The sequence below is a fragment of the Atractosteus spatula genome, chromosome 2 (assembly GCF_055471065.1).
Source record: "Atractosteus spatula isolate fAtrSpa1 chromosome 2, fAtrSpa1.hap1, whole genome shotgun sequence".
In the NCBI taxonomy this organism is placed as follows: Eukaryota; Metazoa; Chordata; class Actinopteri; order Semionotiformes; family Lepisosteidae; genus Atractosteus; species Atractosteus spatula.
The window spans coordinates 61219334-61245218 of NC_142707.1; the positions used below are offsets into that span (position 1 = coordinate 61219334).

Below are 25885 nucleotides of genomic sequence, written 5' to 3' on the forward strand. Positions count from 1 at the left end.
GTGCCACACAGGGCAATAGGCAGTGAATTTCAACATCATAGTAGCTAAGGCACAGAGAGTGCAATCTGAAGAATATAATAAAATGAGCAAAACACAAAGCAGACTGTGCATGAGAATCTGAATGAGAAGACTTTTAAAGGCATGTTAGATATTTCAGGAGAATTAAAAATAAAACATCCACAGTCTCTACTAAGGATTGTTTTGGAATGCAATCGAGGAGTTAATAATTTTCAGCAGTTAAAAAGATGTTTAAAAAGTTGCATTGGAATTCAGTGGTATTGATCTGCGACCATTTTATTCCATAGAATAACTTGAATTTGGGTTCAAGAAAAATACAGATGTTCTTATTTGATTGCGTTTGTTATGTCCCAGTGTGTGGTCTGTGTGTGTTTTTTTAATGTTCCACACTGCTGACCCTCGATTGTTCTCCCTTCCCCATTGGCCCACCATTACACCACTGATCCGTATGACATCATCATCAATCAGCCTCTCACCCAATCAGACTGCATCTTATTCAGTATATAACATGGAGGTTTTAAGGAAGGAGAGGCCTTTTGTTTGACTTTGGTCCCGTTTGGTTGGGCTTTCCTTCATTTCACTTTGGACCGCTTTGTTGGTTTGTTGTTTTGTATTTTCGTATAGCTTCGGCTTTGTTTTGTTGGTTTCTGTTTGTTTCTTTGTACTTTCATTTGTTTGTGTGTTTATCCTTGTTTTGCCATTACCTTGCCCTAACGCGTTACATATTCAACCTTTGTGTTCTTTTGTACCCTGTTGCTGTTGATTACTCTCGTTTTCCCTTATTTGTATTCCAAGTTCACTTGTGTTTTGTGAACTTTTGTGTATACGTTTAGTTTAGGTTGTTGGGTACATTCTACACACTTAGTTGATTTTGTATTAGTAACACTAGTACGGGTGAGTGCCGTTTGTCTTGTATGGTTTTGGGTAGTCAGTGGAGGTTAGCTAGGGTGTTGAAGACGCCGAAGACCGTGTGTTTTGGGTTTTCTTTTGTAGTCATGTTAGCTTTCCCTCACTTTCCTAGCCAGCTCCATTTTGTTTGTTATTTTCTTTTCTTTGGAACCACTCTAGTTCCTGTGTGTTATCGTGTCTTACCAGTCACTTGTTCAACTTAAAATCAACTTTTGCACCCACCTTTGTCATCACACTTCCTAGTCCCTCACCAGAACCTACCTGCTTCCAAAAGAATTATCCTAAATGTTACACCCCTTTACCTCTAGACACTTGGGGTCGTAACAGTGTTAAAACAGATTTTTCTGTTTAGAACATGTGCCTAGTCTGGTGCCATATTGTTATATGAAATGTTCCTTAATTTTCCTCTCTGCCAGATTTCTGTGGTTGCTAATTTTATTTAAGTTGTTCCTGTGGACAGACTAATCTCTGAAATCATTAGTAACAAATTCTGAGATTAGTGTGGCTACAGAAACAATGTAGCCTAATTAGACAGAAATAAATAATTATCAGCAGATTTTATAATCCTCAAACTATAGTCTTGTCACAATATTCTATGAGTTGTTAATATTAATTTAATTTATTTGTTGTCTAGTTTTCTACATTGTATTACTTTTTTCTCTGTGCTCTAATAGTATAGTATGTATCCATATATATAGTCCTTGTAGGTTGCCTTATATAAATGCCAAACAAAGAAACTAATATAATAACTTTAGTGTATATTTGTTACTTGTTACTTGTGGAAACATTTTTAAAATGCATTTTTTTTATTTTAGTTTCACATCTTTTCAGAAAGACCCTATACCTCCTTTGTACAGGATACCAACCACCCTTAAGAAAATGTTCAGGAACAGTGTTGAACCATTCTTTTTCAACTATTGTGGACAGCTTAAAAGAAGCACAAATAATGGGGAGAACATTGCCACTCTGTCCTGAAGTTCTTTAACTTAAAGTGTGTAGTACTGTTTAATATGTGATGTTACTGATAATGATAGTGGAATCATTTTGTATTTGTGAGCAGTCTCTTGCAGTTAAAAAAGAGCTCTCTTGTCTGGCACAATTTGTACCAAAAAATTAGTTTTCCTATGGCAGGAAAGCAAGTTCCAGTAAAAAAAAAAATGGCTTAAAAATATGTTAATCCATTGCAGCAGTAAGAGGTCAACAAGTGCTTGGCTTGCTTGTACTAAGGTGTATCTGAATAAAATTGTGTCAGAGTCACATACAAGTGTGTTAAAAATGGTACTCAAACTTGCCAATGAAAACGTGTTCAATAAACAGACCAATTATAGATGATATCTGTCACATTGAAGAAACCAGCATAAAACAACTGCTGAAGATAAGGTGCACCTTGAAGTTTTGAGGTCACACCATTCCAGGAAATCAACAACACTCTGTAGCAAAATAAGTTAAGTTGTTGGAATTCACCAAGCCCTTAGAAAACCAAAAACTAAATTCAAAGCTGGACTGAAAATTATAGACTCTCAGTCGAGCCAAATCTCAATGACATTATCAAGCAGAGAGAATAACTTTGCTAATTACCAACCTTTCTTGAACCACGTTTTTTTTTAAACTTTGTTTGGCAATGACAAAAAATAAGCTTGAATCAAAGGCTTGTCTGATCTGGAAGGAAATAGTCCCAGACTTCAACAGGCACCGGTTAATGTACTATACACGAGTGAATAAATTGGTTTTATATGTGAAATAGAGCTGTTTTTGTGAGATCACTACCTGGATCAGGTAGTTCAGTGACAGAGCACTGGGGTAGTGGCAGCGGCGAGCGGGAATTGAATACCTGGTTGATTGCTCATTAATTGGTGGCAGGTAGCTGAGAGACCCTTAACAGGTCCATGTAATACGGAGCTCCTCGATCTGTCTCCTTGGAAACCGAGGATTGGGAGCTCTGACCATAACAATTGCATACTAATTGTAATAATTTAGGAAAAAAAATTCCTTGTTGCTAGCTGCTACCAAAAACCAAATTAGGTTCACTAAAGTCAACTAAGGGCTGCCCATTTCACTGAAATGTTTAACATAATTGTGTATCACAATTTGTATCAGGGATTTATCAGATATTAAACTGAGAACATTTTATTCAAATTAATCTCTCTAGCTATCAGGGAGTCACAGGCTGGAGCAAGTAGGACCCTGAGCATAGCAGTCTCCAGTGGTATCTGGTCAGGAGGTTGATAAGGTATCAAAAATGAATCCAAAAAAGTGAGAGGCAACGTCATGGTCGAGTATGGTTGCTAATATAGAAGCCAAAAGCCAGTAAGGACAGAAGAGAGAAAACCAAGTCTTCAGGAGTAGGAAGTCATAGAGCAGCTCGGCGAGGAAACCTCAATAGTGAGTGAGGTCCAAGAGGAGAATGAGGGTTAAAGAAGAGAGTGTGTGCTGTGTTGATGCGTGGATGTTTACAGTGAGTAGTGCTCGTGAGAATGCTGGTGTGTTTCCTTGTCTGTGTGTGGTTCATGACAGTACCCTCCCTTCACGGGCGGCTCCTGATGCTGTAGATTGGTGAAGAGAGAAGGAGCGGTGCAAGTCATCAATAAAAGTTGTCGAGGATGTGTCTTTCGGGGACCCAGGACCTTTCTTCTGGTCCATATCCCTCCCAGTCAACCAGGTATTGCCGTGAACCTCTATGCCAGCGGGAGTCCAAACGTATGTTGACCTTAAAGGTAGGTGATCCAGCAATGGAGGGGGAGGTGTGTGGGCGAGGTTGCGGTCTGGAGAGGGGGATCTGTGGTAGGGTTTGAGGAGGGAAACGTGAAAGGAGGGGTGAATACAAAGGGTAGGGAGGAGGGCAAGGTGGTAAGTGACCAGAGTAATCTGGGAAATGACCCTGAAGGGACCAATAAAGCAATGGCCCAACTTGTGAAAGGATTGGCATAGATGTATGTTTCGAGTGGTCAGCCAAATAAATTGTCCCCTCCTGAGCCTGAGAAAAGATCTTCTACGCCGATCCACGAAGGTCTTATGTCATTGAGAGGCTTTCAGGAGGGCAAGCCGGGCTTGGCCCGGCTTAGTCTCTTAAGGGAATAGTATCTTAAGGGAAGAGATGTATTATTGAACAGAGGGTAAGCCAGAAACTGGAGTGGTGTTCCGGAGGAGTGAAGGTTGGTAATCTAGGGAGCAGAGGAAAGGTGACATTCCAGTGGAGGAGGAGTAGAGCGAGTTGTGGGTTTACTCCGCCCAAGGGAGTAAAGAGGTCCAGTTGTGCTGGGTGGCCAAGACGTATGCCCATTAGTAAGTTAAGAGATCCTGGTTTAATCTCTTGGTCTGGCCGTTGGCTACGGGGTGGTAGGCAGAGATTGTAGTTTCCAGGGCCTAGCAAAAGGCTCTCCAGAACCGACACACAATTTTGTAGGCCTCTATATGAAACGATGTGCTCCGGAATACCGTGGAGTCTAAAGACTTGATGGACAAACAGGTCGACCATTTTCTGGGGCAGAAGGTAAGGATGGAAGGGGGACAAAATGAGCGGACTTGGAAAACCTGTCGACAATAACCATAATTTCGGTGTTGCCCTGGCTTTTGGGAAGGTCTGTGAGGAAATCTACAGAGATGTGTGACCAGGGCTGCTCAGGTAACGGGAGGGGTTGGAGGAGGCCAGACTTACATTGACAGAGTGATTTGATCCGGGTGCACATGGGGCAAGCTTTCACTTATTCAGAGACTTCACCTTGAGAGAGGGCTTCCAGAAGTCCCTGGAAATCAAATCCAGTGTGCGTCTAGCGCCAGGATGTCCAGCGAGGCAGGAGTCATGCCTCCAGTGTAGGACATCGGAGCGGACGTGATCAGTCACAAAGCTTGTCAGGTGGACACTGAGAGGGTACGGGGTGGTCCTTTAGGGTGCACCTAACAAGGTGTTCAATGTCGGAACAAATGGCAGCTATCAACCGGTGAGAAGGAATAATGGGTTCAAGGGGGTTCTCGATCCCCGGTATATCATGGAGGCGGTAGAGGGCATCGGCCTTGATATTTTTAGATCCCGGAGTGTAGGAGATGAAGAATCTGAACCAAGCGAAGAATAGGAACTACCTGGCTTGATGTGGATTAAGGCGTCGTGCCAACTAGATATAGGACAAGTTCTTATTAACCGTGAGAATGGTAAACAGATGTTGAGCTCCCTCCATCCAGTGCCTCAGGCCAGTGCCTCAAGGGTGAGCTTGATGGTGAGAAGCTCTCTTGTCACCAACATCGTAATTCATTTCCACCGGTGACAGCCTCCTTGAGAAGAAGGTGTAGGGGTGGAGGGTATTCCTATCCTCTTGGCGCTGGGATAGAATAGCACCAACTGCCTGGGCAGAGTCATCTACTTCAAGGACAAAGGGTAGAGAGGGGCTGTGCTGAAAAGACATTTAAGGCGATATAAGGCGCGGTCTGCCTTGGGGATCCATCTGCCCAGATTGGACCTTTACGAGTAAGGGCGGTTATAGGAGCGGCGACAGCTGAAATTTCTGATGAAGCGGCAGTAGAAATTGGCGAATCCCAAAGAGCATTGGATTTGTTTCAAGTTCCTGGTGGTGGGCTAGTCCCTTATTGCAGCTGTCTTGGTGGAGTCCATCTCAATACCAAGAGGAGAAATAACATAACCCAAGAACTGTAGCTTGGATACATGAAAAATACATTTTTCATGCTTGGATACAGCCTGTTCTTGATGAGGCAAGTGAGAATATTAAGATATCATACAGATAATTGAGCGTGTATTTGTGTATAATGTCCCGGAAAATATCATTCATGAAATTTTGAAAGACCGCCGGGGCATTGACTAGACCAAAGGTCATGACTTGGTATTCATGTTGGCCGTGGCTGGTGATAAAAGCCGTCTTCCACTCATCACCCTCGTGGATGCGGATAAGATTATATGTGCCACGGAGATCCAATTTAGAAAAAATAATAGCACCCCAGAGAGATTCTAAAGCCGCAGGAATGAGTGGTAGAGGGAAGCGCTTCTTAACAGTGATTTCGTTGAGACCGCAGTAATCAAAGCAGTCTCAAAGAACCATCCTTGTCTACAAAACAAAAGCTGGCATAGGCAGGTGACGAGGAAGGACGGATGAAGCCCGATTTAAGAGAGTCCTGGATGTAAGTCCCCTAACCCTTGGATTCATTTAAAGAGAGAGGATAGACACGCCCCCAGCGCAATAATGTACCCGGGATCAGATCAATGGCACAATCATACGGGAGATGAGGTGGGAGAGCCAGTGCCTTCTGTTTACTAAAAGCCATAAGCAGGTTGGCATATGGGGAGGGAATTGTGTGGGATACATCCTGAGAAATAAGGGCAACAGAAAGTTTCTGGGGAGACTGACAACAATGAGTTAGGCAGCGAGACCCCCAGGTTGTGAGTTTGTTAAGATTCCAGGAAATGTGTGGATTGTGTAATTGTAACCAGGTTAACTGAGAATGAGTGGAACTGACTGAGACTGGAGAAGGAGAAACTGGATGACTTCCAGGTGCATGGCTCCAACACGCAGAGAAAGGGGAATCGTCTGCCATTCAATGAAGCCTGGAGAGAGGTAGGAGCCGACGATGGACAGGAGGCAGATAGGAAGGGAGACCGTTAGTAGGGGAATCTTCAGAGAGGAGGCGAGTCAAAAGTCTAAGAAGTTCCCCGCGGCACCTGAATCAATGAAAACCTTGCCCCGGGATCGCGGGGAGGAAGAGACCGGAAGCAGAAGGATTGAGTGAGAGAATACTGACCTTAGTGGAGGAAGGGGCGGTGCAAGGAGGTCTTACAGAGCAGGAAGCTCTGAGATGGTCGAGATCCCCGCAATAGAGACAGCACCCCTCACTGAGCTGGCAGTCCGTTTCAGTGGTAAGTCTGGAACATGAAATCGTAGGAAGTGAAGCTGGGAGGGAGACGGGGAAAGGTCCGGTGGGAGTAGGAAAGCGCAGGTGTAGGCATTCGTTCCGACACTCTTGTAGACGAATGTCGATTTCAATAACTAACGAGCCAAAAGCCTCCAGAGTAGGAGTGTTAAAAGGCAGGAGGGCAAGGTGGTCATTTAGTTACTCAGACAACCCCCTACAGAATTGATGGATAAGGGCCTCCTCATTCCAAGAAATCTGGGAGGCCAGTGTGCGGAAGTTGGTCACGTATACCTGTAGGAGACATGCTCCTTGTAAATGTGTGGTAAGACATGAGGTGGTGAGGTATTGGGAGTGAACGTGTCCGAAGATGGAGTGCACCAGTGTCTGGAACTGGGAGAGATTGGAGGCTTCAGGTGCATTCCTGGCGAGAAGACCAGCAGCCCAATCCAAACCTCAGCCAGTTAAAAGAGAACATGAAAGTGATCTTTTCCCGGTCTGTTGGGAAGCAGTCAGGACGTAGGTGATAGGCCATCCAGCACTGAGTTAGGAAAGCCTGGCATTTAAGTGGATTGCTGTCAAACTTTTCCGGAGTGGGGGGAGGCAGAGGACTGGGTGAGGCAACAGGCACTGGAGCTGGCATGGGGGCAGGTGGTGGTGGGGAAACATAGGGTTGAGGAACTGATCTGGTGACGTAGCTGACCAGTTGTTGCACCATAGCATTTAGTTGATCAAGACCCTGGGAATGTGGGGTGAGCAGAGCCGAAGAGTTGTTAGAACCCGTGGGGTCCATCTTGCAGCTCACTGTTCTATCAGGGAGTCGCAGGCTGGAGCAGGTAGGACCCTGGGCATTGCAGTCTCAAAAACTAATCCAAAAAGGAGAGGCAAAGTCCTGGTCGAATACAGTTGCTAGGAGTCGAATGCCAGTAAGGACAGGAGAGAGAAAACCAAGTCTTCAGGAGTAGGAAGTCATAAGAGGTCTAAGAGGATAGTGAGGGTTTAAATAAGAGAGTGTGTGCTGTGTTAATTGTGCATGGACATTTATGGTGAGTAGTTATCGTGAGAATGCGGGTGTGTTTGCGTGTCTGCATGTGGTTCGTGTCACTAGCTGTACTAGAATTGGTTTTATTGTCAATTTAATGTTCCATTGCACCTCAAAGTGGCATTATAAAAACAATAAACATGGCTGCAAACTGCTCCAAAGTTCCTAGAGTAATTTAACTTAAATTATTGATCTTATTATTGCTTGCAGAGGTAGTGAAATCAAACAAACCAGATATGTTTCAAAAGTAAAATGATATGTCTAAAAAATGCTGAACAAAAGCTTGCATGAAATTACTGAAAATGCATCATAAAACAGCATATTATAAATCTAAAACATTTTGTGTTAAATATTTGTATTGTGGCAAAAGTTTAATTTCTGCTCTTTAAAGAGAATCTCTGGCATTCATTGAAACTTTACAGGACTGGGAAAAATCTGGAATGGCAAACCATTGGAACACAGACAGTAACGGAACAGTCTTTATAGTATTTCCTTAAACTGGTCTTTTTTACACATTTTTGTACTGCTTACTTATACAATATAACTTAAAGAATAACATCAGGGAACCCTATGGATCTAGACACCATTATGTTCAGAACAATGAACTGAAACACACAGAAGAAATATCTAGTATTAAAGAACTAAACTGTGTGGAAAAGCCAGCAGAAAAATCCCCTGGTTTAAATCCAGACATTTTATAGATAATGATATAAAATGCAGATTATACATTAATAAATACGATGTTATAGGTAATTTGAGTTTTAAAAATGTTGTATATAATCTATAAAAGCTCTGAAATGTTAATAAAATTTTAAGGCAAGGTAAGAATAGTACGCTAGCGATAAGAAGCAATTTCTAATTTTTTAGCACAAAAGAGGTGCATCTTAATTTATAACTGCTTTTCAACCTTTAGATTTGTAATTGTTTTATCGAAATAATATCAGTAATTATCTTGTAGTTGACAGTTCAGAAATAGGGCACTATGTAAATTTGAGTGGTAAACTGAAAACCATCAAGAGATAAAATGTGCTCTTAAAATAGTTTAATATAAATATACAACCTACAGACGAGGTTGTATATTACCTGCAGTGTGTTAAAAGAAATAGACATGAATACATTTTGTGATTGTAAGTGTGCTGCAGTTAAATGCTGCATAAAGCTGCCTGTAAAAACATCTGTATTTGCTGATTTCTGCTTCACTATACAAGTGCAAGTATGTAGTTAATGTGAATCTTTTTGAACCAAAAATAATATTCCCTTGGGTTCCCTTGATTATTTTAACGTAAGTGATCTGTAAGTACGTCTTGACCTATTTTTTTAAAGAATTTGCTTTTGTTTTCCTTTATAAGAATTCTGGTGTGCTTGAAATAATTTGTTCCTACTGAATCCGTCGCCATCATATATCAGTAAATCTTAATTGCTGGTTTAATATTTGATTAAATTTGAAAGCTGGTTTGATATTTGATCAAAATTGGCATTCCTGCTCTGTTACTTTCATGACTGACCACTATATTTTCTTGACATTTCCCGCTTGCTGTTAAAAGCTGCATTAAATGTCAGTGGGTGTGTGCTTTAACTTACAGTATTTTCTGTTTAGATGTTCATATCTGTGATGTGTTGATTAAAAGAATGCATAATGTATGCCCGTGTTAGTATTTCAAGGTCCATACTTGAAAAAACAGTATATTTGAGCAATGGAATGGATTACCAAATGTTTGGCATATTTCCAGATCACGTCCTAATACGATTGTTTTATTTAAAATCCAAATGACTACCAAAAATTCTGAGACTAAATACAGTATGTCGCTCTCTCAAATGTCCTGTGTTTCTTAAATAAGAGATGACTTACACATAAATGACTTGAGGTTATTAGTCTACTGCTAGTGCAAGGCAGAACTGTAGAAAAAGTTCAGTTAGTTCAGCTAGGTTGCTTGAATGCTATCTCCCAATTAACACAAACTCTTGAAAACACATTCAAATGATACTTCCTGACATATTGGAATAGGTTGGTTTTACAACGAAAATGTTCAGTAGATGTCTGTTGTAAAAATATACCGTACAGTATGTCTTTTTCCTGAGGGTCTGTACCAGACCCAGTAAGGCATACAGCTAATATCTGCTCAGACACACTCTAAAATCACAGACACACTGGATAGGCAGGGAAAAAAAACAAGCTCTTGTGATGTCAGCACCATTGGGGAAATGGAGGACACTTGAGATATTGAATTCATAAACGTACAAAATGTACCTCTATGGTATCTAGACTCCTTTGATTTATTAATGGGTTGGAACATCACTGTCTCATACCGTAGGTGCTACAGTGTTGTGCAATCTGTTTTTTTTCTAAGACACAAATCAATCTGGTCTTTGTTCTTGTTTAGTAAGAACTGTTTCTAAATTCATTTGCTGTGTTTTTAATGCCTCACTGTATATATTTTATGGAAGAACAAAAATGTAACAAATATTATCAATTTATAAATGTATCATCCAATTAATTTGTGACTTAAACATCATCTACTGCAACCAAACACAACCTTTACATGAAAACTGGTGAAAAAAGAAATTATTCGAACGTATTACAAATTCCTCAAATTTCATAATGTAGACTTAGTTCATTAAATGAAACGTGCAGTAACTACAGTATTTATGCAGGTATATAAAGCAACCATAAACTCATAACAATAATATATTTATTAAATTAGCCACAATTCGCCAAGTATAAGAGAAGTACTGTATAAGCAAGCTTTGGACAAGATTGAAAGTGGAATATTGTATATACTGTACTGTACTGTCAGATGTCATGGAAGCATTTCTGGGATGTTAAAATGCCAGTCATAATGTAAGTTATTTTGCACATTTAGGATACTGGTGTGTATCAAAGCCAGAAAATGTATGAGGTCAATGCACCACTTCAATCACTTGTAGATAGCTGCAGCAGTCAGAGCAGTGCTTTTGAATCCAAGAAACCATCTTCAAGCTGTCATCAACAGTTTTAGAAATCTTTTGCAATAAATGGCTAAGTCTGTAATGGAAAAATTACTGTATACACCCTGCATATACCACTTTGTAATCCTATCCATGTTTATATTTGGGGCAGTATACCATAATTTAAAAAAAAAAACATTTGTTGTGATGAAAATTGAAAGTGACAAATGTGTTTTCTGGTATGCGTACAATGTTGACAACCAACAGTACATTTACTGTAAGGTGACCAGATGACTCTGTGTTTATAGAGACAAAAGGTATTAATGTGTTCATAATTATGCTTTTGCTCAGATTAAAAATTGGAAATTCATGTATATAGGCAGTATATGTGAAATACTGATCACTATTCATCATAAACAACAAAATCATGTTTCTGATATGTTGAAATGCAGTTTGGGTTATTCTATAGAAAACAGATGATCAGTATTGTACAGTACAGTATGTCTATTGGAGATATATTTTTTTCTACAAATACAGTTCCTGTTTTATAATATCTTATATACAGTAGATGGTTTAGCTCTCACTGGGAACGTGTTTTTAGTTGTTATCTGCATTTTAAACAAACGGCACAAGCAGAGGTTTAAATGGAGATCATTCTATTATTATACTTTAACAACATCATGTTTATTTTTGACCTGCAGTTTATTTCTCTTTTTTAAAATGAAATAAATGTTTTCTACATTGTTTCTATATGACATTTGCCCATTAATTCAAAAATGCAGATTTGTTACAATCATTTTGTTCAAATATTTTAAAATATTAAAATATGAGCTGTTTACTCTAGTTAATTCTCTATTTCAAGGTAGTCCCACATTGATCTGCTAGAGATACCCAACTTTATTACTGCCAGAATACAGAAAATATGATTTATGTAAATAGTGATTCTGTGCTGTTTGCAAATTAAGATTCATTGGACCTTATTTGTTTAAATTAGTACTTAAGTGTAAATAGACCCTACAGAGTAAGATTTTTTTTAAATCACTTACTGTACCTATAGATAAATTTTTCAGCGCATTTCTCCTGTGTATTGTGTAAGTACATGGATCATGGTTCTTCATTGTTATTTTTAAAGACCAAGTAATTAAAGAAATATTAAAGAAATAATTGAACAATTATATTTAACAGTTTTCCAATTTCTATATATATAGAGAAATACAGTATGTCCTTCCTACCTTAGTTTCAGAAATAACCAAATATAAGGAACTAAAGATTTGCAATTGTACTGTATATCTATTCTCAAAAGCACATTCATTTGGTTGCAGTACAAGAATAATATTTTCTGGTTCCTATAAAATTGGGTATAATATTGGGTAATTGGGTATTGATACAGTATATTTCTCAGATATGTAATCAATATTCATGAGATCTACCGGTCTAACCGCATTTGTGATACAGTATCATCCTTTAGGCAAAATCTCTCCTTAATTTCTTAGCAGATTGAGGGCAGATGAGTAACAGCCATACAGATTGGATTGACTTTTTAACCATGATTCAAAATGTAATGAAGGGTTACCTATTCTGTTTATTAAAAAATATCCAAAACAGTACTGTAACTATAGATTCATAAATGTTACCCTTCCATGTCCACAATATCAGTGTTCCCCTCCCACAAAGTGCACACAGACACTCTCTCCATGGCTGTATTCAGCGCAGTTCATCATATACAGTACACCTGTCTTCAGCCTTGCACCCCCAGTGCCTGTGGCACCATAAATTCCTTTTTTTCTGCCTTCTGCACAAGGAAGGTGTCATTAAAGTAGTTGTGGCAACCAATGTGCCCTTTGGACTTCCTCTTACTGTCGCCTCCCTTGGCCTCTTTACCTGCACTTTCCCGATTGCTGGGATGTGTAAGAGATTATGTGGTGAAAGTGAAGGTCCCTCCACAATAACAACAAGAAGGCAAGCAAGAGCAAGTTATTGCTCATTTTGCAAGCAAAGCTGCAGCTGACCCTAACATAGCACTTAACTGCAGGCTATCTGAAACATGCCACTGATAAAGAGGCACTTTCAGAATGACCTTGCAGTCCCCTCAATGGATTGATCCCCACAACAAAATACAAGATCTTATTTATATTTTGCACACAGTACAAGGATTGGACATGAGGAAATTATCGGTGTCCTTCACATGAAGGGCATTCCAGAACAAATGAAGAGATGTTGATATTTTGTATTAAAATATCCAGGATAATATTGCAGGATAATCCTTCCTGCCTTTTTTTTCCAGTGTAGAAACTAAAAAGGCATGGATCTGTAAATCCGTTTTTTCTGTAAAACATTTGTAGTTTTGAAAACTAATTTCTCATTCTCATTTTTTTCTCTCCACCATTTTTATTAGATTTACTTATTCTTGGTTGTGCTTTAGCGTACAGTTTTTTTTTCTGTTACCCCAAAGGACAATCTTTGTTTTAAGAGAGTTTAATAACAAACAAATATTTGAAATGCAGCCAGAGATGCAGCCAAAAAACGTTGAAATTATGTGCTTTAAATAAAAAATCCGTCTATCAAAACTTAAGTATGCTATGCAATTGTGTAGTACACTGTATTTACAGAAATGTACCAGTTTTGCTGTCACCTGTTCTGTACTGTATATGTACTGTATATAACAGTGTGTCTGTATTCATATCTGAAATAATACCTTTATATTTATAAATTGTAGACTAGACTATCTATATCTATAAAGTGATAGATAAAGACTTGATAAAAGATCATTTTTACACTTCCCTTATAATGTTGTTAACCTAACAATGTGCTTTCTTTTTTTTCTGTGCTTCATTTCTTACACAGGGAAGAAAAGAATGAATCCCACTCTAAAACAGAAGTGAATTGTTTATTCATCATGTGCTATATTTTTGGACATACCATCTGGGATAGAATAAATGTTTTAAATTAGTACAATGTTTTACCAGTTCGTGTTATTTTAAATTTCTTCCTTTGAAATTCCAAGAGATTTTTTAAAAACCTCAGGCTAGATTATCGCCAAGTATTTGTCTTTTTGCTATGTTTCTAATACTATACATATAATTTCTTTGAGAATATCTAAAACAGATAAGGTGACTTTATTTCCTGAGTATTTGGTAGACCATTCAGAACACTGCTTCCTGTAACTCCATTTGTTTCTGTTGATGTTTGTTTTCTCACATATAACATCTGAATTTTAAAATAAAATGCCATCTGCAAGAGCTGATGTGGAACATAGAACATTTAATCGTGCTTTCATGTCTTTCTGTTACAAAAGTGACAAAGATACTGCATATCTCTCCATTCTTCAACAGGGGTAGATTGCCAGCATTAGTACCCTAACAAAAACACATGAAAATTGTCATCTTAGTAAGAATTAAAAAAAGGAGAAGCACTAAAACAAAATATGTACAGGCACTGGAAGATGTAGTTAAGACAACCAGCTTTCCTTCTATCAAAACGGGCTCATAATTAGCTAACATAAAGGCTTGTAATACACTGTATACAGTATGTGTGTGTTACAAATGTAATCCGAACTCCTCCCTAATAATCTTCATTCTTTCTGACTGCAACATGTTAAAGTTAATAGTCCACAATTAACACAGTCCAGTAGTTATACTTTATAGTGTTTGTGGCAGCATGAATACTCTGATTTAATGATGCCTTAAGCATGATGTCCGTATTTTAGGTGTTGTGCCTTTACTGAACGGTTGTGGTGCTCATTGCTGTACAAGATGGGAATCAACCGTGTGTTTGTTGCAACTTGATAGCAGAATATTAAAATTTATTTTGCAAAAATATCCTGGTAGATATGGTTTTCAGGACACTACCTCATCCAAAGTGGTTTGATATGAGTGATCTGGAAAGTTTCCAGATCACCCTCAGGTTATTGAATGTTTGTTTTTTTGTCACAGTATCAAATGAAGGACTACCACTAAAATTAGTTTGTTCCCATTCCTATACGAAATGAACATAAAAGTGATTTTTTTATGTATTTCTATGTATAATACTGAAAATAATTTTAAATGTTTTTGTAAAGACTGCAGTATGTTAAGATCATACCTCTGTTTCTGTGTGGACTAGCTCACAAATTTATTTACAGAAACTCTCAACTCTTTGCAATTAATAAATACATCTGTAGGTCTGTTTCATCTTCCCCATCAGCAGATTGGCATTCCTCTGCATTTTATTTAGAATCTCACCTTTTCTGACCCGAATCTCTGCATCACATAACTAAACCATTCTTGAATTAAATTAATTGTTTTGATTGTTTTCGTTCTGTTTTTAATGCATTTGCTTACAAATGAATATCTCTGCTTTGCAACTGACCTGAATGTTTTCATTGTCCCATTTATGTGAAAACAGAATGCTCTGACAAGAAATCTTTCAAATGGGGAGACTGCACATATAAGCTGTCTCCAGGTGGAATCAATGATCTTTCCATAGGCCCGACATCAACAGAATGGCAGTAAAGTGGAGTAATCCGGATGATGGATGCACATGTCATTCGGTCTTTGCAATTTTTACTGCTGAAAAGAGAGATCGGTGCTTTTTTTCCCTCAACTGCAAGGCCAACGATGATGATTTCCAATAACGAGTGGCCTTGGAATATTGAGATAAAAAACAGATTTATTATGGGAAGAAGATCAGATTATAAATACTTACCAAAACAGTTCAAATTATGAATGGAAAGAACTTGATTTATGTCTTGTTGCAGACAGTATATTACTATTTTATTGCCATTGATAAAATATAATTTGTTTACTGTAAACTCTATATTTACACACATGTATATTAATAGTGATCAGGGGAGTATCCATGCCCAGCCGATAATGGAATAGTGATAAATGAAATAAAAATCCGACAAAAATGGTGTCCAAATGTTTGTGTCCATCTTACATTGGAGTACTTTGCTCTAAAGACTAATTTTAGTAACTATGCTGTCCCACACTGGAATGGAAACATAACAATAACATGTTACCATTAAACTATACACTCAATCCTTTATTAGTCACTAAGGCTTTTTAAAAAAGATGTATAAGAAAACAAGATTAATATAAAGTCTAACAAAGTTTGCATCCTTAACCTTGTACTACAGCTGAAAACCTTTTTGAGGTATACAGCTTTTCAGCTAGTTTAAAACGTCCAACAGTTAGTGGAAGTATAAGATATTGTTACAGCTTTGGGTGACAGAGAAGTGTCTCTTAGATTTTAGATAAACTTCTAACTTCAAAGCAGAGTGGATGTTTGCTGAACTCTGGGGGGTCCCTTGAGCAGAAACAATAGTAAAGTTTATCTTAGTATGCCTAAGCATGCCTAAGCATGCAGTATAAGTTCACATTAAGAGACAAGGAGAAGCAGGGAGAAGAGAGAGGAGTCCAGAGGAGTTGGGACTTAAAGCTTGCACCAGGCGAGACCTCCTACTCCCTGATAATACAAACAAAACCTGACTGGAACTAAGTATTTAAACCTTATTAGAGCGTGCCATTCTGTGTTTTTAGGTAATAATAATAATAAAAAAACGGTATTTTATATAGCGCCTTCTCAAAGCGCTTTACAGGATGACAACAACAATAAATAAGAAGAATACACAAGATAAAACACAATTACAATATAAAGAGGAGACCGTGGATGGTGGTACTAAGAAGAGCAGAGGGGTGAAGAATGGAACCAGTTAAGTAAAGGTTTTTCAGAAGAAGAGGGTTTTGAGTCTGGATTTGAAGGAGTTTAGAGGAGGTGACTCTCTGATATCCTTGGGGAGAGAGTTCCAGAGCTTGTACCAAGGTAACCAGACCAAGGTAACTTGGGTTTCTTGGGTAAAAGATACCTCAGTTAGAAAGGTCTTTCCTGATAAGGGTACATTTTATGGATAGAGATATAGGCTCGCATTTGGTGGATGCTGCACATCGGTGGTGGTGGAGGGGAGTCCCCATTGCCTGTAAAGCGCTTTGAGTGGAGTGTCCAGAAAAGCGCTATATAAATGTAAGCAATTATTATTATTATTATTATTTACTCTGTGGCATCCAGGGTGCAGAAAGAGAGATTTAACTGCAGGTTGCTTTGTATTTAGTTAGAAGACAGCACATCTCTTGTGTGGCCTCTGTAGGCATATTAATAGTTTAGTGCTTAGTAGCAGTCTGGTGTTTTCTGGGTGACCAGAATGTTAGGCCTCTGAAACGCCTTGTCTGTGTATACTGTATATAATGTAACTTTGTATGTTTTGTGTTTTGTGTAGTTTATTGTAATAAATATTTGTTTTAACCAAGTGTGCCTGGATTATTACTCCTCTCAACAAAGCTGTGCCAGAGAATAAAGAATTCACATGCCTCTAGTAGGGGTGTACCTCTGGTGTCCTGGCCAAATTTCCCATTGGCCCTTACCAATCATGGCCTTCTAATAATCCCCATATATGAATTGGCTTCATTACTCTCCTCTCTTCCCCACTATGGCTGCCGTCGCATCATCCAGGTGGGGCTGCACGTTGGTGGTGGTGGTGGAGGGGAGTCCCCATTACCTGTAAAGCACTTTGAGTGGAGTGTCCAGAAAAGCGCTATATAAGTGTAAGCAATTCTTTTTCTTTTTCTTTTTCTTTTTCTTATTCTAGTTATACCAGACACTTGGGTATATGGTTAGAAAATCACTTACAAGTCAGGGGTTATGATTAATTATTTCACTGACTAAACCTCTCGATCAATTCCTGATTTTCAGAAGTTTCATAACCCCCCCCCCCCCCCTTGTAACAATTTGTGTTTTGTCATTGTTTTAAAATATCTGTCCAGCCCCATTTATAACAGTATTTTAAGTATTATATGGTCTTGGGTTCATAATTTCTTAATTTTTTTTTGATTTGCCAACATTATTTCTTATTTAGGAGTACTTTGTACATGGTAGAATTGTACTAAATAATCAGAGGTAACACAAACACTTAGAAACATACAGAAGATATCTTAGGATTTGTAAAAGGGGGTGATATAAATGACTTCTGTAACATTATGCTTCTCTGTTTACATTATTATGAAGTTATATCAAAGAATTTTCGCATTTTTAACTTCATGGCACAAGCTGCAGTACTTTTCAAATTTCAGCATGATCTTCCATGTGTGTTCTGTTGAGACTGGATGAAAACTAAAATCTGATTCAGTGTAAATCAGTGTAAAATTTTTAAGAAAGATGAGTACTTCTTTCTTGCTTGGTACTTGGCAGTGAAACACTCTGGGGCAGGAGTGCTCGATGTCATGAGTGGAGGTCGCTATATGATCTGGACGAGAGATGCTAGCAACTGGTGGTAGAACCAGACATTTCCCTGGTAGCATCAGGGTACTGCATTTCTTTGTGAGTCTTTGACAAGGAGAGGATGAGAATTCACACAGGACACTCTGAATGATATGGAATAGTGCAAAGCTGTTATTAAATGCTCTAAGTTGTTTGGTTCACTGTAAACAAGGGAATTAAAGTTCAATTTTCCTTGCACCGGTGTATTCATGTTTTCAAAAACCTCATGTTATAATATATTGATAAGAAGACCTACCCTAGTCGAGCTACAAGGTAAAGAAAACAATAAGAATTGTTCAGCCAGGTAATAATAAAATGTAATAAAATGGGGTACTTTTGTTTTTCTCAAAACATTTATCTCAGTGGTGGTGCACAATATTTGTGTGGGTACAATATTTCCTGTGTGCGGGCTCCCAAATGACTCAGCTTTAAAAGGTGCTAACTCTAGGATCCAGACTTGGCTAATTAGAGGCTTGATCATGTCACTGACTGCGACTAAGATTTCCCAAGCAGTAGCGTGCAGTTGTCTGAGCACCTCTTGGGTATGGATGATAATACGTGATTTCTGGTACACAGTAACTGTTGTTACTTGCCAAGCACCTGCAGGCTTGTAGTGTCATCAGTAAGAAATATGCTGTTCCACCTGAACTTGGGGTGTATTGCAAGAGACATGGATCCATAGGTGTCAGAGGAGCAAGTATACAATGTGTAAAATCAATCAGAATTTCCAATTCCCATTTTTTTGTGTGAGTCTTCAAAGCAGTTTACGTTTAATTGGGTGCAAATAAATTTGGTTGTCCATTGTCAGCATTCCAGGGCTGTTTGGCATGTCTAGGATACCAAAAACAGTTTCTGTGTGAGTTTTTTGGTCTGATATAGAAAGGTTGACTTTCAACCTAAGTGAAAAGAAGCAAAGATGTCTATTAACCAATTAACTGATAGATGTGTCCTCAGCAGGTTTCTTCTTTCAATCTCCCTTGAAAGAAGTGTTGTGCTGAGGTACTTATAATGAGCTCAAAGCTCCCACTTCCATGTTGTACAATATCTTCTCTGTGTTTGAATGTATCAGACATAGGGAGGTATAACACAGAAACTGTCTCTCTGAGCTGCCTTTGCTAACAAGGTTTAAGTTGCTGAAGGGTTTGCTTTAGGATAAACTAGGAGAGAAAATAAGTACAGACATTCAAACGCCTGGTTCTAATTACGTGTTACTCTATAAATACATAGTGAACAAAGGAGAAGGGCTCTCTTGGTGAGATCAGTCTGAAACCTGTCTTTTGATTAGACGCTTAAATAGTCATCATTGAAGTGAGTACTGAAGGTTCGGTGCTCACCAGTGTAAGGAAACAGGTTATTCAAGATCAGTGAAGGGAGGAGAAGCACAGTTCGCACTCCACACAAATACATTTAGCTTACAGAAGTAACCTCTGCCACTGGTTTCATGTTGGATGAACCTTGGTACAGTAGGTTTTGACAAAAAGGGGAAACTGCATAGGCAAAGTAGCCTTTCATATGTTCTTATGACCTGCCACAGGGAGATAAACCACTGTTGCACAGTTCATCACCAGACCTTAAATCCTTGTAAATGCTTTGTTATGGGAATTGGTATTTGGAAAATGTAATCAAACAGTGAGGTTTTGCCAATTTCCTGGGAATTGATGTACTGTATATCCCTCTTATATTTTACCACATACAACTGCCACTAATAATTTCATCGGTTTCTCTGTGTCAGGATAATGTACTATACTTCTTTGCTTTTAAACTCTAAAATCACATACAGTATATCCAGTGGAAACTGCCATGAGTCTCTCATGATTACTCAGCATTAAGTCTGAAGGATGGTCACTGATTGCACACATCATCTCTGCAATGACAAATAAGCAACAGTAACAGGGAATAAAACAGAATCATCTGAAATTTCTTCTTTGCTTTAAGTGTATTACACAAATAACTGAATTATCATAGAAATCATTGATAATGTCTCCATCTTCAAGGATGATGTTGACTATGGTTTTGGGGATCCATACTTCTGTTTCCATGTTAGCTCTGATTTCAGGACCCCAGGGCAATAGGTTTTTCCGTTTTTTCCTGTTTATGCAATATAAGTATAAAAGCTTAATGACGAGATCCCTCAACAAGGGTTGTCTTGACTCTTTATATAATATTCTAGTTTTAATGTGACTTTGGTTAAGCTTGTCATGGAGGACTGACTTTTGCATACATAAAATAAAATGAATACTTTATCATGACAAACATTCCTTAACAAGTAAAGACACTGCAGTACGGATCACAAACTAATGATATACATGATGCATGCTTGAGTGCTTCACAGAAAAAAAAACAGGTCACCTCTATTTATGACTTTTTTGACAGTAATGCAAAGTGGAGTTAAAGTTTAATTTTCACTTCCAAGAGGAATATCTCTGAATATTCACTTAATTCAAATCCCCTTGGAATGTTTGGGGTACATACTGTACTGTGAGAATTCTAACTCTAACCCTAGAGACAGGCAATTGTAAGTTTATTACGGGTTAAACTGTCTTAGTGATACATTTTCATGCATTACTATATGTGAAGTAAGCCTTTGACATGCTCTAGCTGCTTGTGCATTTGAGCTGCTTGGTAAGAGGGGTCCTATAAACTCTGTGTTCAAGAGCTGCTGCCTCTTCTTCAGGCCACACTGGCTTAAAATGGTCAAGAACATCTTTGGTCTCCCATCTCGTTTCTTGGCAAAATGGTTAACAGCTAGAAAACCGTAGTATGGCACGGTTTATTTCTTTAAGTAGAAATAACTCAATGCTGTTACAGTACCTGCCTAGTAGAAACATTATATAAGGAACACTATAAGCTCCAGTTTCCTCCCACAGCCCAAAGACATACTTCTGGGAAAACTGAGGCCCTGTGAGACACTGTGATGGCCCGTCCAGCTGTGTCCAATGCTTGCTGGGACAGTCTCCAACTCTCCCACAACACTGCATTGGATAAAGCAGTTAGAAAATCTACAGATAGATGGAATCACAGATTGTTTAAGCTGTAATGAGAATATTATAATGACTTATAATTCCTGGTGGGAACGGGGTAAAAGTCAGGTTTAAAAATCTGTGTTTATTAGGACCGAAACATTTTTCTCTGTCATCTAAAAGCTTTAATAAAAGTACTTATTTTTTAATGTGACTGCAAACTGACAAAGACACAGCAGCTTAGGTTGGTAATGCTGGTTTTTGAACAATAAAAAGACCCCCACCAGACAGATTTTTTTTTCTAAAATGGATAGTGAATATCAAAGATACAGTTTCTACCTAGCAGGTAATTAAAAGGAATAGTAAATCTGTCAAATATAAAAAGACTGAGATATGAGATATTTGCCCTTATATTTAATTGTGGTTTCTTCCAATGCTCAGAACCTAACATTATGTCCTCGCATAGTCCAAAATGCTCATGTTTTGAATCTGTCCGATGGGGGAATTTGAAAAATGTCTTGCTTCTTCCACTCTGAAGAATGAGTGTGTTGTGGCCAACCACCTCACCTTCACCTCTTAGCTTACAGTTTCTTTACCTTGTGTGGCATCTTCCACACAGATGTCCACCAAACTGTACCTTCCCCGATTCCAAGGGAAGAGGTTCAGTATATGTGACTAGCGATGGTTGGCAACAACATTCTGTCCATGTCCCACTGCCACTCACATCTTATGTCCTCCCTTGTCCAGGTCTAGCTTGGCAAGAGACTCCTGATTGGTGCAGAGAACAGTCTAGACATCCCTAGCTTGATCTGATATCTGCTAACTGCATAGCTCTTTCAACAAAGTGGAGCTACTTAACAGGTGGCCTAAGCAAGCCAAATGTGAGTCCTCATTATTTATTGGCCTGCATTGGCAAAATAGAACAAAATGGTAAATAGGTATGTTATATTCCATATTTATATAGAAAGTATACATCACAGCACACAATATACACAATAAAAATTTTATTGATGGGGTCTAGGATGAAAGAAGAGCAAAGCAGGATGTCGTAGTTGGAGTAGGAGTAGAAAGTTGCTAAAGGCTCATAAGACTTTGTAAGACTTTGTTTGTAAGATGAATCTAACGAGTGAATAAGACTCTTCACTGCTACCTGCCCAAGTTCCCATTACCTAGCATCCTCATCGCAACGTGGTCTTGTTTTCATAGTGTAATGAACACTCCAGGTTCTCATCAGGCTAGAGATGACTTTACAGGCACGCTGACTGTTTTATTGCCCTTTTCATTACAGTGGGGTATGATGATCATGGAGGCAGAGAGAGACAGTGCTGGGTGTAGCGCAGAAATTCATGTTGTTTTTTTATGATTAAAATAAGTATGGGATCAATGATGTTTCTTTTAGTTGATCAATGTTATTTAAATTCATATAAAGCCAATGCATTAGTACTTTAACTAGCATTATAAGGGAGGGTTACTAATGTCTTTTAACTATACATACTATATACTGTAGTACATTAGGTGAATGTATAGGGGTAGTGTTGGTTTTATGTAAATTTGGCTGTTTCCAATGGTTCTCTGCACTGAACCCTCACAAATGTTAGGACTCTACTATACATTATTATTTTTACATGTTAGAATCTTAATCACTTATTATCTGAATTACTGTTCTCGCACTGAAGGGTGCATTTACCAGCATTAACTACTTATGTGATGGGACAGCTAAATAACAAGGTCTTTACTAAATATAAATTTGATAGAATGCTTATTGATTTTTTTTTTCTCCATTACACTAATGGAACTAATTGTGTTTCCTCATTGCAACATGTTATACACTGTCTATAGACTGCAAGGATATCCTGTGCTAGCTACATCCTACCACTGACTTTTATTCATGGGACAAATATACTAAGTGCAACACTATTAGTAACTGTGCCTAACAGGTCAGGAGGCGCTGCTTCCAAATTCAAGCTGAGTGTACATGATCCTGCCTTTTTCTCAGGATAATTACTATCTTACACCTAGTCTTATGCCTTATTTCCTTATCCTGATAGGAGCACGTTATAATACAAATGGATCACATGACTAGATTGTCTATTATTTTCATCAATTTCCCTACGGGATTAATAAAGTATTATCTATCTATTAGTAATACATCTGTTACCAAATTGCAGGTTATTATTTTTTAATGGAGTTACCAAGTAACTTCTAGATTTTTCCAAACAAACTACTGGTGTTCTGTCCCTTTACATACAATGTTAAAATTGAGGAAAAATGGAAAGTTAGTACAGAGTGTGATGTCACCACAGGGTCTAATGACACGGAGCAACTATCATTAAAAATATTAGTAACCTAGGCAGTGGAAAAGTGCTCCCTAACGTTTGGGAAACTGAAAAAATATGTAACAGCTGTTGACCTTTTTCAAATGTTCAGCATACAATTGGGTGTCTCCATTTTAAGCCTTTCAAACCACAGAATTGTAATGTGATAATTTAAATTACAATCAGTAATTTCTTTATTGAATCTTTAAATTCCAAAGTGCAAAAGTTTGTCCACAGCTCTATGTTTGTTGTATTGACATTAAGGAGAAAGGGTGTACAGTAATTTGAACACTGATTTTATTACATCCATCAATCTGTATCATCACAATTATGTTGTTTGCGTTATTTTACTGAAACCAGTGGCTGAGAATGATTAGGATGGTGTTCACTTCTGATACTAGCAATTAATCATGTATCCAGATAATACCTCTTCTGAGAGGATAGAATTTCGTTTGTTGTATCTATTTTTGAACTACAAAGGAATTACTGTGAAACATGACTCCTAATCTTCAACCTATGAGATCATTTTAGTCCTGTAATATTCACCCTGGGATGTCACAGCATTTAATTTATGAATTAACTCTAGAAAGCAATTTCTGGCTTCTTAGTTGGATAATTGTTCTTAAGATGTCAGCTTATTATTTATTTATTACCAAGTAGGGTATCTCTATAACAGTTTACAGTGTGTGCCTCCATAATAATAGCATTAAATATTTAAATCTTTTGAGTTTTGGAAATACATTTCCATTGCTTTATGACAGTCCATTGGTTCCCAGCCCCGGACCTGGAGGAATATTTTGTCTTCTGAGTTTTGTTCCCAACAAGTTCTTAATTGGAGGGTAATTGATTGCAGTTTTCTATTTGTGGCATATTTGTCAGATTTATTAATCTGCTTTCAGCTCTTCAAATGGTCAGATGGGATAAACTCTGTACCAATTTGTTAGTTTCAGAACAGCCCTCATTCAGGCACGTTAACGGAAATGTGACCAATTGGACCACTGCAGAAGAAAAATAAATCACTGTTAGAGTGTCTGATACAGTGCCATTCCAACCTGTGTTTGTTCATTATCTATTGATCCGGTGCTTAGTTAGAAATAACAGCAAGCAAGTTGAAGAGAGACTGCATCAAGTTCTACTGAAGTTGTTGAAAACAATACACTTTAAATAGGGTATTTTGACACAAAGGGCTGGCCAAAATTAAATAAATGTTTAAACATTTAAGTATATCAATTATATCAATTAGCACTGGAGATGTACAGCTCAACTGGAATGAAAACCAGCAGTGTTCCTGAAGGGACCTTAATTGGGAACTACTGTAATAGTTTATGGCAATGGAAAATGCTCAGTCTCAATTCCTATTCCCACTTCACTAAAAATGCCCATTTAAATCTTAATGTACGATTATACTGGGCCAATAGTATCAACCTTTATGCTTTTCTTTGTGGGTATCTTATAGAGCTCTTATAGAGTCTGAAATTCAATTTTGTGTGACTTTTTTAATTATCAGATTCAAATTTGTTAAAAATTGTCATATTGTTATTGTATTCCCATTAAGACCTTTAATTTTTACAATAATTAGGAATTTAGATCAATACAATTACCTCAGGTTTAAATATTGCTTGATTGGAAATTGAATTGTTCAAGTCCACCTTTATGTTTTTTTCAAAAAATGATGACATATTATGGCTTACTATTACAGATGGAAAATTTTTATATTTATAATATTTTAATTAATACATTAATAAACATTTAAAAATGGTTTAGGTTGACTCTGACACCCCTTTGCATAAAGAAGTGTTTCCCTTTTGTGTTTTAATTGCATAACAATATAGTTTTCACTTGTGTCCTCGGGTTCCTGTTTCGTTGTTTATTCTGAAAAAGTCCACTGGGTAGACTTTGGCTGTGCTTCTGAGGATTTGTAATACTTGGATCAAGTTTCCTCATAATCTTATCTGTTAAAATCTAAAAAGGTTAAGTTGTTTAAATGTATTAATGCAAAATATATTCTTTAAGCCCAAGAATATATCTGGTTACTCTTTTCTCTCTAGACTGATTTCAGCTCAGCGATATCTTTTTTTTTTACCTAGGTGACAAGAACTGTGCACAACATTCTAAATGAGGTCTTTCTATTCCATTATAAAAGTTAAACGTACTGTATCATCCCTAGATTTAAATTTTGCACTAATACAGTTTATCCTCTTATCTGTACTGTTTTGTATTAATCAGTTCTCAATCTAAGCACACACATTTCCCCAAATGCCTGCCACATTTAATTTGAGACTTAATCTTTTATGAGGAACTTTATCACAAGCCTTCTGAAAATGTATATACAGCATATCATTTACTGTACTCCATGTTCAACGGTCCATTACTGTTGCTTTTTCAATGAAGTCAAACATGTTAGTTAAGTAAGACCTTCCTTTAAAATATACATGTTGACTGTTCCCTAGGATCGTATTTCCTTACACTGTATGTAATCTTCTGGTTCACTACTAATTATTGTTTCCATAACCTTGCATGTAGAAGACGTCTGATGTATTGCTTTTTGATTGCTTGGTTTAGTTTTCTCTGCCTTT

At 37.8% G+C, this 25885-nt stretch overlaps 1 protein-coding gene across 1 annotated transcript in view; it reads left to right on the forward strand.

Annotated features, from left to right (window-relative positions):
* Nucleotides 1-25885, forward strand: part of LOC148840002 (fibronectin type III domain-containing protein 4-like) — a 90189-nt gene that overhangs the window by 17221 nt on the left and 47083 nt on the right. The gene's annotated exons all lie outside the window — the stretch shown is intronic.